Source organism: Myxine glutinosa, chromosome 8 (genome assembly GCF_964187855.1).
Source record: "Myxine glutinosa chromosome 8, kmMyxGlut1.1, whole genome shotgun sequence".
Lineage (NCBI taxonomy): Eukaryota > Metazoa > Chordata > Myxini > Myxiniformes > Myxinidae > Myxine > Myxine glutinosa.
The window spans coordinates 72882739-72898253 of NC_136268.1; positions in this window are offsets into that span (position 1 = coordinate 72882739).

Consider the following 15515-nt stretch of genomic DNA (forward strand, 5'->3'; position numbering starts at 1 on the left):
CAACGAGCCGCCATCGAATATGTGCTCGACGGGGTTACCAAATAGGGGCTCCCTGTCAGCTCCTCGTCAAGGGCGGAGCCCGGTAACCCCCGCGCCCAATGAAAGCGGCGGACCGGCCCCAGGGGGGCGGAGCCAACCAGCCGAGGGCGTGTCACTCCCCGCTGAGCATGCGCAGGAAGAGGGAGGTGACGTCAGATGCGCGCTGAGCTTGAAGCAAGAGAGACGTCCCTTCCGAGCGCTGTGACACCTCCCTGCATCTCTTGGACCGTGCTTGATCCTGTCCCCGAGCCAAGGTGCACCTTGTGCTATCAACCTACCTGTCCTCCCTGCCATCAATCCCTGTGTAAGTCAGCCTTGTTCCGTTTGTCTGTGGTCTGTCTGGGCTAAGATAAGACTGTAATTAAGTGCCTATCTCTTCTGTGTCTTTACCTCACTACCTTGTAATCTACCCCTTTTCTCCATCACTGTAATTATATCCTCCTCCGGAGGTCTTGAGAACTGTACCCCTTGCGTCGTTTCATCTATCCCAGTCGTTGTGTCCTTTCCATCATTGATTTAGCATAGCGCGATTTGGCCAACGTTTGGGTGGAATCAGGTGAGTTGGGGAAGAATCGGGGGAACTGTTAGGTCACGGCAATACCACTGCTCGGTAAATAACATCCTAACCGCGTCCGTAACAACTGGTGTCGGGAGTGAGATACGGACCCGAAGCGCGCTTAACGCGCTCAAAATTACAAGTAACCGAAATTTGATTTTGTTTTACAAAAAAACCCGAATTTTGAAAGTCGCGCTATGGGAGATCAAGACGGCTGGGTTCCGGTAGAGGAGAGTGAGGCAGGGTCGATCCAGGACCAAATTGAGGGACATGAGGAGAGCGAAGCAGTGAGGGCGGCAGGTTCGCAAAATGGCGTCCTCGCGCACGAGGTTACGGGCGCGCAAAATGGCGCCTCGCACATGGCTACGGCGACCGCGCACGCGACCGTCGCAGCACCGCTGGTGGATTTGAACCTTTTTTTATACAAATGAAGGCCCTTATGGACAAGAATAGCAAAGAAATGGAAAGCAGAATGATGGGGGTAATGGGGAACCGGATGGATGCTCAGAGTGAGCAAATGAGGGCTCAGAGTGAGCAAATGAGGGCTGATAGTGAGCGATTGGGGGGCGAAATGGGGGGCAAAATGGGAGAAATGGGGGAACGGTTAGAACAAAGGATGGGGTCCAATAGCGAGAAATTGAGGGATGACATGGGAAACCAGATCGGGGGTTTAAGGAATGACATGGGGGCCCAGATCGGAGGGTTAGGGAGTAGAATAGAGGGATTAGACAATAGATTAGGGGAAATACAGGAGGGGTTAACGGGGGTAGAAAACAGAATGGCCGCTCAAGAGAATCAAATGGAAGGGATGAAAAAGGGGTTAGAGGGGTTAGAAAATAGTATGGAAGGCAAATTGAGGGACATGAGGGACCAAGCGGAAAGGGAAGTTAAACAAATGGGGCAGCAGATAGAAACTAAATTGGATGCTCACAGGGAGGAAATGGAGCAGATGAGGGTGGCATCTGGGCAGGAGATGCAAGTGATGGGAGAAGAGATCAGAAGAGGTGTGAGTGAGGCGGTCGGAGGAGTGCGCGAGGAGGTGAGGCACTGTAAGGAGCGCATGGAGAAGGAGGTGAGAAAGGGGACTGTAAAATTGCAAGGTGGTATAGAGGAGTTGACGCTGGGAGTAGAACAACTGACAGTGGGACAAAAGGAGTTGGGGGAGCAGGTTCAAAGGAACACTGCGGTATTAGGAGGGTTAAAAGCGACACAAAACGACCTAAAAAATGACTTGATAGCGACACAGAGGCAATGTCAGATGGTACGTGAGGGACGGACAACGAGGTTGGACGAGGTGACAGAGGTAATGGAGACGAAGGACCGGCAGGTGAGGACGCACATAGAAACGGACAAGGTGGCCTTAGAGGACGAGCTTGAGGAGACGCACCGGGAAATCAAAGAGGTGAAGCAGAAATTAGAAGAAGTGGAAGAAGGGGTAAGCGAAATTAAGAAGCGACGGAGAGGGGATAAGAAAGAGATCAAAGAGGAAGTAAAAGAATTGGTCCAAAGTCTGTGTTCGGATCGTGATGATGTGCTCATTAACCGGATGAGGGATTCGCAGGTGATGGAGGAGAAGCGAAGAGAAAGAGGACCCGGTGTAAGTGGTGACCAATATGGTCGTGCGTATGATGCGCCAGGTGATTTAATGAGCTTGGGGGTCGAGATGGACCCGGGTGTTCGTGAGAGGCCGTTGGTGAAGTGTGCGACAGGTCTGGTGTGCGAAAAAGGAGGTGTGCGAGAAAGTCTGACTCTGGGGTGTGTGAGGAAAAAGTGCGCGCCAAGGAGTGAGGGTGCTGTCGAGAGTGAGTCGGTCGTAGCGCGTGTGCGAGGGAGCACATGGAAGTGCGTAGTGAGGAGTGTTACAGAGGATGTAACGGAAGAATGCACGCCTGTGGTGAGTGTTACAGAGGATGTAACGGGAGAGGATGCGCGAGCAAGGTGTGTAACGGACGGGTGCATGGGGAAAGAGTGCGCTGTCAAAAGTAAGGAAGAGTGTACACCTGTGGTGAGTGTTACAGAGGGTGTAACGGGAGAGTGTGCGCGAGGAAGGTGTGTAACGGACGGGTGCATGAGGAAAGAGTGCGCTGTCGAGAGTAAGGGTGAGTGCACTGTCAAGAGTGGAGGTGAGAGTAGTAAGAGTGACACGGAGCATGAGTTGGTTGTGACAGGTGAGAAAGGAAGCACACCTGGAATGGTAGAGCGTGTGTGGGAATGCACGCTGGAATTGGTAGTGAGGCACGTGGTTGGGTGTGCGAGTGAGAGCACACCTGTGATTGTCACAGAGGAGGTGACCGAGGAGGGGGCGCGAAGAGGTGTGTTGGTGAGGTGTGCAAACGGCGAATGTGTGCCAAAGTGTTCGGTGGTCAGGTGTGTGACCAAGTCTGTGGGCGGAATGAGTGTACCTGGGTGTGTTAGAGAAGGTACGACCAAGAGCAGGGAGACGGCTGGATGTATGAGCAAGAAAGGGGTAGCGTATGCGTGTAAGCATGCAGGTGAGGCATCGACGGTAACCGGGTTAGCGGTTAGAGCGACTTATAGCCGAATCGGGCCCTCGGTGCGTGCCGGGCTTCGCGTGCCGCGAGAACCAGCGGGGATCCGAGCCACGGCGGGTTCGAAAGGACCGCCGTACGCGATCCACGCTGGGCCTCGCTTTGAACGGCCGCGTCCGTGCTCCACTAGGCGGAGCAGGCAGCCCGATAGGAAGGGTCGTCATGGCGACCACTTTTTGTTGAGGCATTCCGGCAGGTCGAGATCGGGCCATGGGATGGCTCCGTGCCGAGATGGTGCGTGGGACCTCGGCCCGGGTAAACCTCCTTCCCTGCACCGAATGCGGGACGTATCCAGCCGCTGGCACCAAACAACCCGCATTCATGGCTTGGCTGTACGAAGCCGAGCTTTAGAAGTGAATTGGCGCACCGAGAGGCATTAGTAAGTAGACTGTAATGACAAGGATAGTGTTTTGGCCCCAGAAATTAGAAAAACAAAATTTGATGATTGGCAAAGGATTGGCAGTAATGATTGGCAGATGATGGGTAGTGATTGGCAAATTTTTGATTTGTTGAAATTTGATGTGCAAAATTGGTAGTGGGAGATGCCCAATGTGGTGGGATGGCAACTCTGTCATCCCTCACAAACTGGGGCAAATGCGCTATAGATTATGGGGTGTATGGCAGTGAAAACTAGCCCGGGTGGGTTAGGATATTGTGTGTAGGGATCTAGCGAAGATGACCTTAGGTGAAGTTAAGATTAGGTAGTGACAATGACACCTGTAGTGGGGACGCAGAGAGGGTAGTGTGGATTATAATGACGTGGTATGTGCTTAGTTTAAAGGGAAGACGGGGAGCACTAAGTTAGCAGGGCAACAGGTAGTTTAGATGATGCCGTGTGAGTGTTGGAGGTGTATTCAGAAGCGTATTGTTAGAAGTGTGAGATGAGTGACATTGTGTTGAGTGAATGAGCTTGCATGGGGTGCAAGTGACGAACAGGTGTGTGGAATGCTTGGTGGGTACGTCCGAGGGGCAGCCGGGGGGTGTGTCCGTGGTGCAGCTGTTGGGTATGTCCGTGGTGCAGCCGATGGGTGTGTCCATGGTGCCGCCGGTGCGTGTGTCCGTGGTGCAGCCGGTGGGTGTGTCCGTGGTGCCGCCGATGGGTTTGTCCATGGTGCCGCCGGTGCGTGTGTCCGTGGTGCAGCCGGTGGGTGTGTCCGTGGTGCCGCCGGTGCGCGTGTCCGTGGTGCAGCCGATGGGTGTGTCCATGGTGCCACCGGTGCGTGTGTCCGTGGTGCAGCCGGTGGGTGTGTCCGTGGTGCCGCCGGTGCGCGTGTCCGTGGTGTAGCCGATGGGTTTGTCCATGGTGCCGCCGGTGCGTGTGTCCGTGGTGCAGCCGGTGGGTGTGTCCATGGTGCCGCCGGTGCGCGTGTCCGTGGTGCAGCTGATGGGTGTGTTCATGGTGCCGCCGGTGCGCGTGTCCGTGGTGCAGCCGGTGGGTGTGTCCGTGGTGCCGCCGGTGTGCGTGTCCGTGGTGCAGCCGATGGGTTTGTCCATGGTGCCGCTGGTGCATGTGTCCGTGGTGCAGCCGGTGGGTGTGTCCGTGGTGCTGCCGGTGCGTGTGTCCGTGGTGCAGCCTGTGGGTGCGTCCGTGGTGCAGCCGATGGGTGCGTCCGTGGTGCAGCCGATGGGTGCCTCTCGGGCTTGGTGTAATGAGGAATTGCTAGGCAATGCTTGAGAAGGTGATTGTGAATGGTTTTGAATGTGGAAGTGTATGGAGCAGTGCATGAGGAACGATTGTGGTTGTGCATTGTATTGAATGATTGAAGGAGCTTTGGGGGAGAGAAGGGTGCAGGCGGCACCAAGTATGAGAGCACAGGTGTGCAAGTACAGGTGTGTGGAATATATGGAGCAGAGAATGAGTGGTGTGGAGAGAGTTGGAGTAAGTGGTACGGAGTGGTGTGCATGGTGCGAAGGTGTGGATGGGGGAAGAGTGGACCCCTTTTCACGAGTACCCGGGGAGGGTAGTTTAAAGAATAGTTAGAAGGTATAGGTAAATTGTGGTTGGATATTGGCATTTGTGGTGCAGTTGCAGAATGGTATTGTGGATGGGTGCATGGGTGTGGTGAAATTGGCTGGTCGTGTGGCCTGTTAGTATGAGTGTGAATGGTTGGGCACTCCGCCACTGTTAGATGTCGGCCAGGTGAGGCCGCAGGTGGGCTCTGGGAGCCGGTAGTTGTGGATGGGTGCCTGAGGATCCCGGGTGTGGATCGGGCAGCCCGTGCCAGAGAGGGCACTGAGGGGGTGAGAGTGCGAGAGGGCCTTCCCCAGTTAGTTAGGTTAGGGTGAGGAGCAGGTGAGCTCGGTAGGCAACAACAGTGGTGGAGGTGTGCAGGTGGGCGGACCAGCTGGGAGCGTCACACGACCCAGCCACCGAAATTGTGCGGAGGCACCGAGTGTTGAATCGGGGAGTGAGACCCAAATTGATGGTGTGCACCACAGATGGTCAATGGGATTTTGGTTCTTCGAACCACATAGAGTAATGAGGGCCAATGGTTTGGCAGGAGAAAGACCCCGGGTAATGTAAAGTTGTTAAAGTCATTTAGGAAATAGTTAGGATTGATGAACCTGTCGCACCATACGCAGCCACTTACCTGAGGTGATGATGATGACTCCACACCTGTGTTTTCTTTGTTTTGTGTTGCAGGAAATGAGAATTGCTGTTTGGATTTGTGAGACGCACCATGACGTGGATAAGACATTGGGGTGATTCCATCTCTCCCTCCTTAGGAGGGACTGATGATGAATTGGTGATGGCAGATTTTGATGTTGAGTTGGAGATGGCAGATTTTGATGAGAGTTGGAAATGGCAAATTTGATTGGTTAGGAGGGAGAGAAGACGAATTTGGTTTATGGGAGGAACGGGGAAGACAGTAGGGACGTTTGTTGATGTGTAAAGTAGATGTTTATGGGTAGTGTTGTGTTTTGTGGATACAGTAAGGGGTAAGGGAGGGGCAATGTAGGTTACCTGGTGGGGGGGGGGGGGGCGTACGGTAGGAACGTACCTGTCTCACCTGGTTCCCATGTGCCCCCAGTGTGCATTACCTAGTACTGCGTGCACTTTTGTGCCCTACCACCTTACTCACTTGACTTCTTTTGTCTCCCACCTCCGAGGATCTGGCTTTCTGGCAGAGAGAGAGGAGAGAGAGGTGCTGGCTCTGCAGTTGTGGGCCTGTACTTCCGCTGCTTGCTGCCTGGATCGATACACCATATGGACCGCACTTTTTGTGGCCGCCCACAATGGACCGCAGTTCTTTTGCGGTCCAGCACCACCCGTGGATGGACCTCTGGGTCAACGTGGCACCTATGCCATACAGGTGAACCACTTTTAGTTGGCCCCCTGACGGCCACAATTAAGAAATGGACGCGGTTGGCGCCTTTCTTTATTTCTAAAGAAGCCAGAAGGCCAAGTGCACTCCATGAAGGCAAGACCAGCGGCAGAACATCGGCCGGCTGCGACACCACCGGTGACCATGGAAACTTAATTGTGCATTTTTATGAACACTTTATTGGTGCACCGGATGGTGCTGACTGTGCGTAATGGGGTGGTGCTTTTGGTGCTTGGACGGGGTGCTCTGCACATTATTAAAGGCCGTAGGGCCACAGGGCACTCGTGGGTTGGTGTATCGATGCTGGCATGCGTGCTCTCCCTATGCATAACATCTGCATGTGTTCCTCAAAGAACAGGTCCTGGATCGTAGTGTAAATATCAGTCTTGTATAAATGATGCTCCCTACCGGCTGTATGTTTAGTTTGAGGATGCTTTCCGCGATTCGGTTATCCTGTGGGTGTGTTTCTGTTAGGAGAAGGGTGCAACGTCGCAGGGGGACATATTTACTCATTTGTGAACATCTGTAAAACTGTCGCACTCAGGGTTGAGTTAATAGTAGAGGGAACTACATCTGAGTGCCACACTAAAGTAGGCAAAAATTTATCGGGTCGGGACGCCCCGAGGTAGAGAAGGGTGCAATGTTGCGGATATGGGATTTGCATCCATCCATATCCGCTTGTAAATATTCCCCTATTTCCTCAATACTTCCCAACTATCCCCAATCCCCCATTCCCTAGTCCCATTTTCTGTAAACAACACTCTGTAGACCCGACCTCCCCCTATTTCCCCCATTAAATGTCGTGCCCAGGTTCACCGCATCTCATGTAAGACAACTATAGGACATCTTGCTAGTTATTCTTAGTCTATGTCAGTTAAGGACTCGTTTCCATTAATTCTGACCCTTCGTTGCACCAGAATGTGATTGTATGGCACCGTTAGGAAGTTTAGCACCTCCCAATACCTCCCCGCAGCTCTTCCTCACGGTTCAGCAACAACAACAACAGCAACGGCAGCGGCGTGCACAGGGAGTGCGCGTCCTCACTCCGGCTTGGTTGGTAGGGGGTGTTGGGAGGGCACGAGGCCTTCCCAACGAGCCGCCATCGAACATGTGCTCGACGGGGTTACCAAATAGGGGCTCCCTGTCAGCTCCTCGTCAAGGGCGGAGCCCGGTAACCCCCGCACCCAATGGAAGCGGCGGACCGGCCCCAGGGGGGCGGAGCCAACCAGCCGAGGGCGTGTCACTCCCCGCTGAGCATGCGCAGGAAGAGGGAGGTGACGTCAGATGCGCGCTGAGCTTGAAGCAAGAGAGACGTCCCTTCTGAGCGCTGAGACACCTCCCTGCATCTCTTGGACCGTGCTTGTTCCTGTCCCCGAGCCAAGGTGCACCTTGTGCTATCAACCTACCTGTCCTCCCTGCCATCAATCCCTGTGTAAGTCAGCCTTGTTCCGTTTGTCTGTGGTCTGTCTGGGCTAAGATAAGACTGTAATTAAGTGCCTATCTCTTCTGTGTCTTTACCGCACTACCTTGTAATCTACCCCTTTTCTCCACCACTGTAATTATATCCTCCTCCGGAGGTCTTGAGAACTGTACCCCTTGCGTCGTTTCATCTATCCCAGTCGTTGTGTCCTTTCCATCATTGATTTAGCATAGCGCGATTTGGCGAACGTTTGGGTGGAATCGGGTGAGTTGGGGAAGAATCGGGGGAACTGTTAGGTCGCGGCAATACCACCGCTCGGTAAATAACATCCTAACCGCGTCCGTAACAATATATATATATATATATATATATATATATATATATATATATATATATATATATATATATATATATATATATATATATATACAGTGCCTATATAAAGTGTTCATCCCCTTTCAAATTTTTCACCTTTTGTTACCTTATAGCCTGGAATTAAAATGCATAAAGTCAAACTTTTTCCACCTATAATTACACATCGTAACCCACAACTTCCAAGTGTAGAACATATTCTACAAATTTCAGAAAATTAATTAAAAATAAAAAACTAGAATATCTTGGTTGGATAAGTGTCCACCCCCCCGTATAATAGCAATTGTAAATTAGCTCAGGTGTAACCTATCACCTTCAAAATCACACACCAAGTTAATTGACCTCCACCTGTGTTAAATTGTAGTGATTCTGATTATTTCAGAATAAAATCAGCTGTTCCTGTAAGTTTCCTCTGCTGGTGAGTGCATTTCACAGCAAAACCTTAACCATGAGCACCAAGGAGCTTTCAAAAGATATCTGGTATAAAGTTGTGGAAAGGCACAGATCAGAAGAAAGATATAAAATATTTCAAAGGCCTTGAATATCCCTTGGAGCACAGTCAAGACAATCATTAAGAAGTGGAAGGCGTATGATACCACCAAGACCTTACCTAGATCAGGCCATCCTTCCAAACTGGATGACCAAGCAAGGAGGAGACTGATTAGCGAGGCCATCAAGAGGCCAATGGCAACTTTGAAAGATCTACAGGCCTTTATAGCAAAGACTGGTTGGTCACTGTGTGCACGTGACAACAATATCGCACTCCACAAGTCTGGCCTGTATGGTAGGGTGGCAAGAAGGAGGAAGCCATTACTCAAAAAGCCCACCTTGAGTTCCGTTTAAAGTATGCAAAAAAACACTCTGGAGATTCTGAAGCCTTCTGAAGTAGCAAAAGTAGTAAAAAGTTTTTGCGGTCTGACAAAACCAAGATGGAAAATTTGGGCCGAAATGTTAAACATTACGTTTGGCACAAACCCGACACAGCACATCACCCAAAGAACACCATCTCCACTGTGAAGCATGGTGGTAGCAGCATCATGTTATGGGGATGTTTCTCATCATCATGGACTGGGGCACTTGTCAGGATGGAAGGGAAAATGGATGGAGCAAAATACAGAAAAACCCTTGAGGAAAACCTGCTGTCCTCTGCAAGAAAGCTGAAATTGGGGCACAAGTTCACCTTTCAGCATAACGACCCACAGCACACAGCCAAAGCTACACTGGAGTTGCTAAGGAACAAAACATAAATGTCATTGAGTGGCCCAATCAGGGCCCCGACCGAAATACAATTGAAAATCTGTGGCATGACTTGAAGATTGCTGTGCATCAACGCTCCCCACGCAACTTCACTGAGCTTGAACAGTTTTGTACAGAAGAATGGGAAAATATTGCCAGGTGAATGTGTGCAAAGTTGGTCGAAACCTATCCCAACAGACTCACAGCTGTAATTGCTGTCAAAGGTGCTTCCACCAAGTATTATTTCAGAGGGGTGGACACTTATCCAACCAAGATAGCGTTGTATTTTTAATTAATTTATTTTCTGTAGAATAAGTTTTTCACTTGGAAGTTGGTGGTCACAGTGTGTTAATAAAGGTGAAAAAGTCTGTTTTCATGCAATTTAATTCCAGGCTATAAGGCAACAAAAGGTGAAAATTTTTAAAGGAGGTGTAGACTTTCTACCGGCACTGTATATTGTCCTGTGCGTAGCCGATAAAGGCTGGTCTCGGACGGATTGCCGATCGAGCTTACACTCTGAGGCGTCAGTCAAAAATATAGCGGAAAATATGCGCGTGGTGAGGGCGAAGAGCTTACCTTCACGGGTTCCACCGGACGTCTTCGAACCTGTGATAATTAATTAATGCCAACTGACACAGATTTGAAATGTACAAAAATACCAGCATTATTGAAGAAATGACGGCGAACAAGGAATGCACGATAAAATAAGATTACCAAATGGAGCGCTCCCACATGGACCCGTAAACACACAAATGGAAAAATATAGGTGAAAATAAAGCCTGTTTGTTTTTAGGTACAGTTGTTTTTAGGTTGTAAAAGGCTCTGAGCATCTCCTGAAACCCCTCGGGAATCGTCAAAACCCTCACGTCCTTGGCGGGAACAGCATAGGCCTCCATGCACAGTTCGCTCGTGGGAAACGCAGGCCTCGGTCCGCAGTCCGTGTGCAGGAAACCACAGGCCTCGGTCCGCAGTTCACTCCTCTTCACGATCACGATTATTATGGCGGAACACAACCGTTCGTCACCAAACCCCACAGCCAAGAGCTCGTAAACTTCAACTGTTCATTGAGACTGTCCCACCGCAAGAGCTTATTGGTGCCCGTTCACTTTCAGATCCAGAAGACGAGAGTGAAAATGTCGGCCCTCCAACTCCTTTGTACTCAAGGCTCTGACGTCATCCGATGCCGCCCATGCCTGCTCCTATCAGCCAGTCCCTCTCTTTGTTGCTCGACAAATCTCACCAATCACCGCTGTCAGGGACGTGGCCTCCCGGACCTGCCTGCTTGATGTTATCACCCGTCGGTGGTATCATCGTTGGTGCTCAAAGTCTTGTTTCCAGTTAGCTTTTATTTTGTGTCTTTTAATCCGCTATTGCCTGGCTTTGTGTGTGTGCTGCATTGTCATAAGGAACAGAGGAAAAGTAACGGAGGCAATTACATACAGGGGATTCATTACCCATAATCCCTAAATAATTAACATAACCCCACCCCTCTCATGGGGACACTTATACACTTACACGACATACGGTCTACCGGATCCCCGACTTTTGTACATGGGGTTCTTCTTCTTCATCTCAACATACTTCATGGGGTTCTTCTTCATGGTAATCTATACACTTCTACCTGGACTAAGGTAACCATTGCCTACCCCCCACAAACGTAACAATATATATATATATATATATATATATATATATATATATATATATATATATATACACATACATACATACATACATGCATATAATGTACACCCGCTCAGTCCTGGTTTTCGTGGCACGACCTCTTCCTCGGAGTTTGAGGTCATCAGCATTTTAACCGACCTCGATGCTTGGCAAGAGGTTTGTCCTTTATCACACTCATGTCAACAGCTGACATGCTGGCTGTGACATTATACGTGAACTTTTCTAACCCAAGTGAACCGTCCATTCATTAAAGTGAGTTGCACATAAAAAACGTTGGTTGCTTCGTGATTTTCATTCCAAAATTCACAGGGAAGACTTCAGAAAAACAATTGAATCATTTGAGACAAAAATACGATGAATCATAGTCAATTTTTCTTGGTGTCAATTAATGCCACCAACCACTCCAGCTGCTTTGGCAATCGACAACAGCACCGCACGCGAATAAAGCTCCGCTTACCGACGTGATTTATAGACAAGTCTCCAGTCCTGTTATTCACATCGATTCCAATGAAGCCGGTCTGCCTCGAGAAGGCATCAAGTGAAAATGAACAAACATTTTTCAGGACATTTCTTTTAGATCTCATGAGAAATCGTAGGAGGTTTTTGGAAGAGACAGTGATTAAAAAAAAAAATTTTTTACTCTCATAATATAACAAGTTGCTATTTTAAGAAGACGTTTTCTGTGTATTTTAAAGCCAAATGTGAAATAGTGGAACAATATTGCATTCATGAGTATATGCATGAGTCTGATTCAATGAATGTAACACAGTAAATCTCACGTATGGATTCTGGTGCATCGCATTCCGGTGGATGGGGTTTATAAACAGAAAAATACGGTGAAGGTAAAGCAGGTAAAACGGACATCAGTGATGTGATGTAAAGCGAGCAGGTGAGAATCTTGATACAAACATAGTCCATTTTGTATTCCCAAGTGTTATCCTCTCGGTGGATAACATGTTATTTTGGTACAACAGCTTGTTGGTACCAAAGGTGGATGGAGGTTATGTTTTCACCCCTGTCTGTCTGTCCATTTGTCTGTGTCTGTCTGTCTGTCTGTCTGTTGTGAGGAGTCTGTCCGTTTGTGAACAAAATATCTCAGCAAGTTGTGGACAGATTCCGACGAAATTTGGCAGAGATGTAGTGTATTTGATAAGCACGAAATATTTAGATTTTGGTGAAGATCCGGATTCGGATCCGGCTACTAGAAATTTATTAAGCGATTCTTCACCATTGAGAGATCGGGCCAAAACGATACATAGCAGGATGTCTCAAAAAGTTGTGGACGGATTTGGACGAAACTTGTTGGACAGGTTGTGTATGTGACAATGAAGAATCGATTCAATTTTGGTGAAGATCCAGATCCGGATCCAGCCAGTAGAATTATTTAAGTGATTCTTCACCATTGAGTGATATGGCCAACCAGGCAGAAGTATGCTGTCTACTGAGTGTCGTTCTCGTTTAAACCTGAGTTCACTCTCACACTCTTTTTGGTTCAGGTTGTTCTGCTCACCAGAGAGAACCACAGGGGTTCCCTGCAAGGTCGATAACATCACCTGGATTCTTTTGCTGATCTCTTGGTGAAAACCTGTTCAGTCAATTCATTTTTTAAAGGGGACTTAAGGTTCAACACTATATTGGAATATATATTCTATACAACACTATATTGGAATCACACACTGCTTGTGTGATCGATTTTCGACTAACGTGAAGTTTGATTTGTACATAATGCCTTGAACAGATCACCTGTCGAGACAACAGAGAGGCACAATTGATCAAAGCCAGTCGTCTACATTAACCATCGATTGAGATATTGGGCAAAAATCTGTTTCACTCTTTTACTGAATTTCGAAGAACTTATATAAATTTTTGAAATGTGTCAAGCCTCAAATAAAAGCTGAAACTAGAAGGAGGAAGATCAGGCAGAGAGAGGCACACAGAGTACTGACAGAGACATATGTCAGCAGAAGCGTTAACAGAATTAGATGAGCTCGGGGATGTTTACAGGAAAAGGCAAGAGGTGGCGATCGGTTCCAATCTAGAAGGAAAGCGACAAAAAAGCACAAAAGACAGACTCCAGGAGCCATTCCACAAGTGAGAGAAGACTGGTATAAACTGGTGGAAGTGGTGATACATTAAATTTGGAAATGGTGACAGGACATGTGTTTCTGCATGTACTGTGGGAGCTGGGTAAGGGAGGAGAGTGGTGAGGTAATAAGTAGAAAGACCAGTCAGCAGTGAGGAAGGAGCGGTCTCCGTACCAGCCTCTACCACATCAGAGTGCCACAAATGTACACATAATAGATGCACATGTCTTTCTTTATCAGTGTCAGGAGTGCCTGCAATAATTGGCCGACTTTGCAAAAAAAAATACCACGAGAACTTTCATGTCCATCAACAATAATCAATACTAGCAGGTGGGACACCTAGCTAAAAATTGTATCCAACAGCAACACACCTTTTTGATGTAACGCCCCACACTAGCTGTGAAGCACCAGTCATGTCAAGAATGAAACCAAATTATACTTGTGGATTGAAAGGAAAAACATTGTCGGCATGGTGACGGCTCATTACCACTAAGGTCAAACCAGCCTGCTTCATCATCTATACCAGGGGTCACCAACCTTTCCTTCAATGCGAACTACGTTTGATTAATAAAATATTTCAAGAGCTACTAAAACATAAGTTGAAAATATATTAATTGATAAGGGTACAAATTAAGTTATTAGAATTCAGTTACAAAAATACATATTTAGAGTGAAGGAAAATTGATGTTTACCTTTACTTCAGTGTGAAGTTGCTGTTCACCAGGACTGTGTAATCTGGTGTGTATCCTGTGCTGGAGTCCGTCAGGTGCTCGTTGATCAGATGGGTTCGAAATTTACATTTGATGCAGTTCATGTTGGAAAAGGCAGATTCACAAAGATAGGTGGAGTCAAATATGGAAGCCACTTCCATTGCTACTTGGGGGATGTTACTGTACTTTTCAGAATCCACAAGACTCCAGAATATTTTTGGCAGATTGCCTTGATTTCAACGGAAGGTCATTTTGAAGACTGATAATCTCCATTCCCAAAGGGATACAATCAAGGCCAAGTACCACACTAATTTGTTCAGAAATGTCATTAACATCTACTTCCATGAAGGGGTTTGAAGAGAACATCACAAAGGGCTCCATCTCAAAATGATTAAATCTGTCATTGAACCAAGCCAAAGGCCAAGCCTGGTCAGGAAATCACTGCACTTGTCCATTTCCGTGATTCCGACAGCAACAACGATTCCTGGAGCACAGAAGGAAAATGTTGCATTTTCCATGTCTGGACGTTGTATCAGAAGGTTAAGTTTTCATTTGAAAGCTTTCGCTGCACTAATCATGTCGTCAATTGTCTTCTGTTTCCCTTGCAATGCACAGTTCAGGGCATTAAATTTCGATGTCATATCTGTTAGAAATGCCAAATCAAGCGGCCACGCAATGTTTGATAATTGTCTTTTCTTGATTCCATTAAAACTTGTTGTGGACAAGCAGGATGTCTCAAAAAGTTGTGGACGGATTTGGACGAAACTTGTTGGACAGATCCAAACCCATCCCTCTCTGTACCCACCGTACCCAGTCGTACCCAGCTGCTCCTGGACTCTGTGTCCTTTCCTCCTGACAAGGTGGAAAAGTTTCTGTCAACCCTCGACTCTGATTCTGCAACTGGTCCTGACAGCATCAGCCCACGGGTCCTAAAATCATGTTCTTCTGCTCTTTCACTCCCTCTTTCTGTTCTCTTCACCCTCTCTTTTGCTCAAGGTCATCTGCCATCTGCTTGGAAATCAGCCAACATCACCGGTTTGCACAAAAAAGGTGCAATAACAGATCCCAGCAACTACAGACCAATCAGCCTTCTCCCAATTATCAGCAAAGTCATGGAATCCATCATTGCTTCAGATATTAAATCTTTCCTCTTCTCCAATGGCTTGATCTCTGATCATCAATTTGGTTTCAGACCTGGTCACTCTACTCTGGACATGCTGCTTCTGCTTTCTCAACAATGGATGGAGGTCCTCAACGCCAAACAGGAAATTAGAGCTGTCTCCCTTGACATTTCACGTGCCTTCGATACGGTCTGGCACCCTGCTCTGCTCACCAAACTCTCCTCCTTTGGTATCCATGGAAATCTCCACGCATGGCTGGCGGATTTCCTCTCTGGTCGTAGTCAACGTGTGGCCCTGAATGGGTTTCTCTCATCTCCTCTTCCTGTTCAGGCTGGAGTTCCCCAAGGTAGTGTTCTGGGCCCTGTGCTTTTTCTGGTCTTCATAAATGATCTCTCTGACTCTCTTGAAAATCCTCTCTA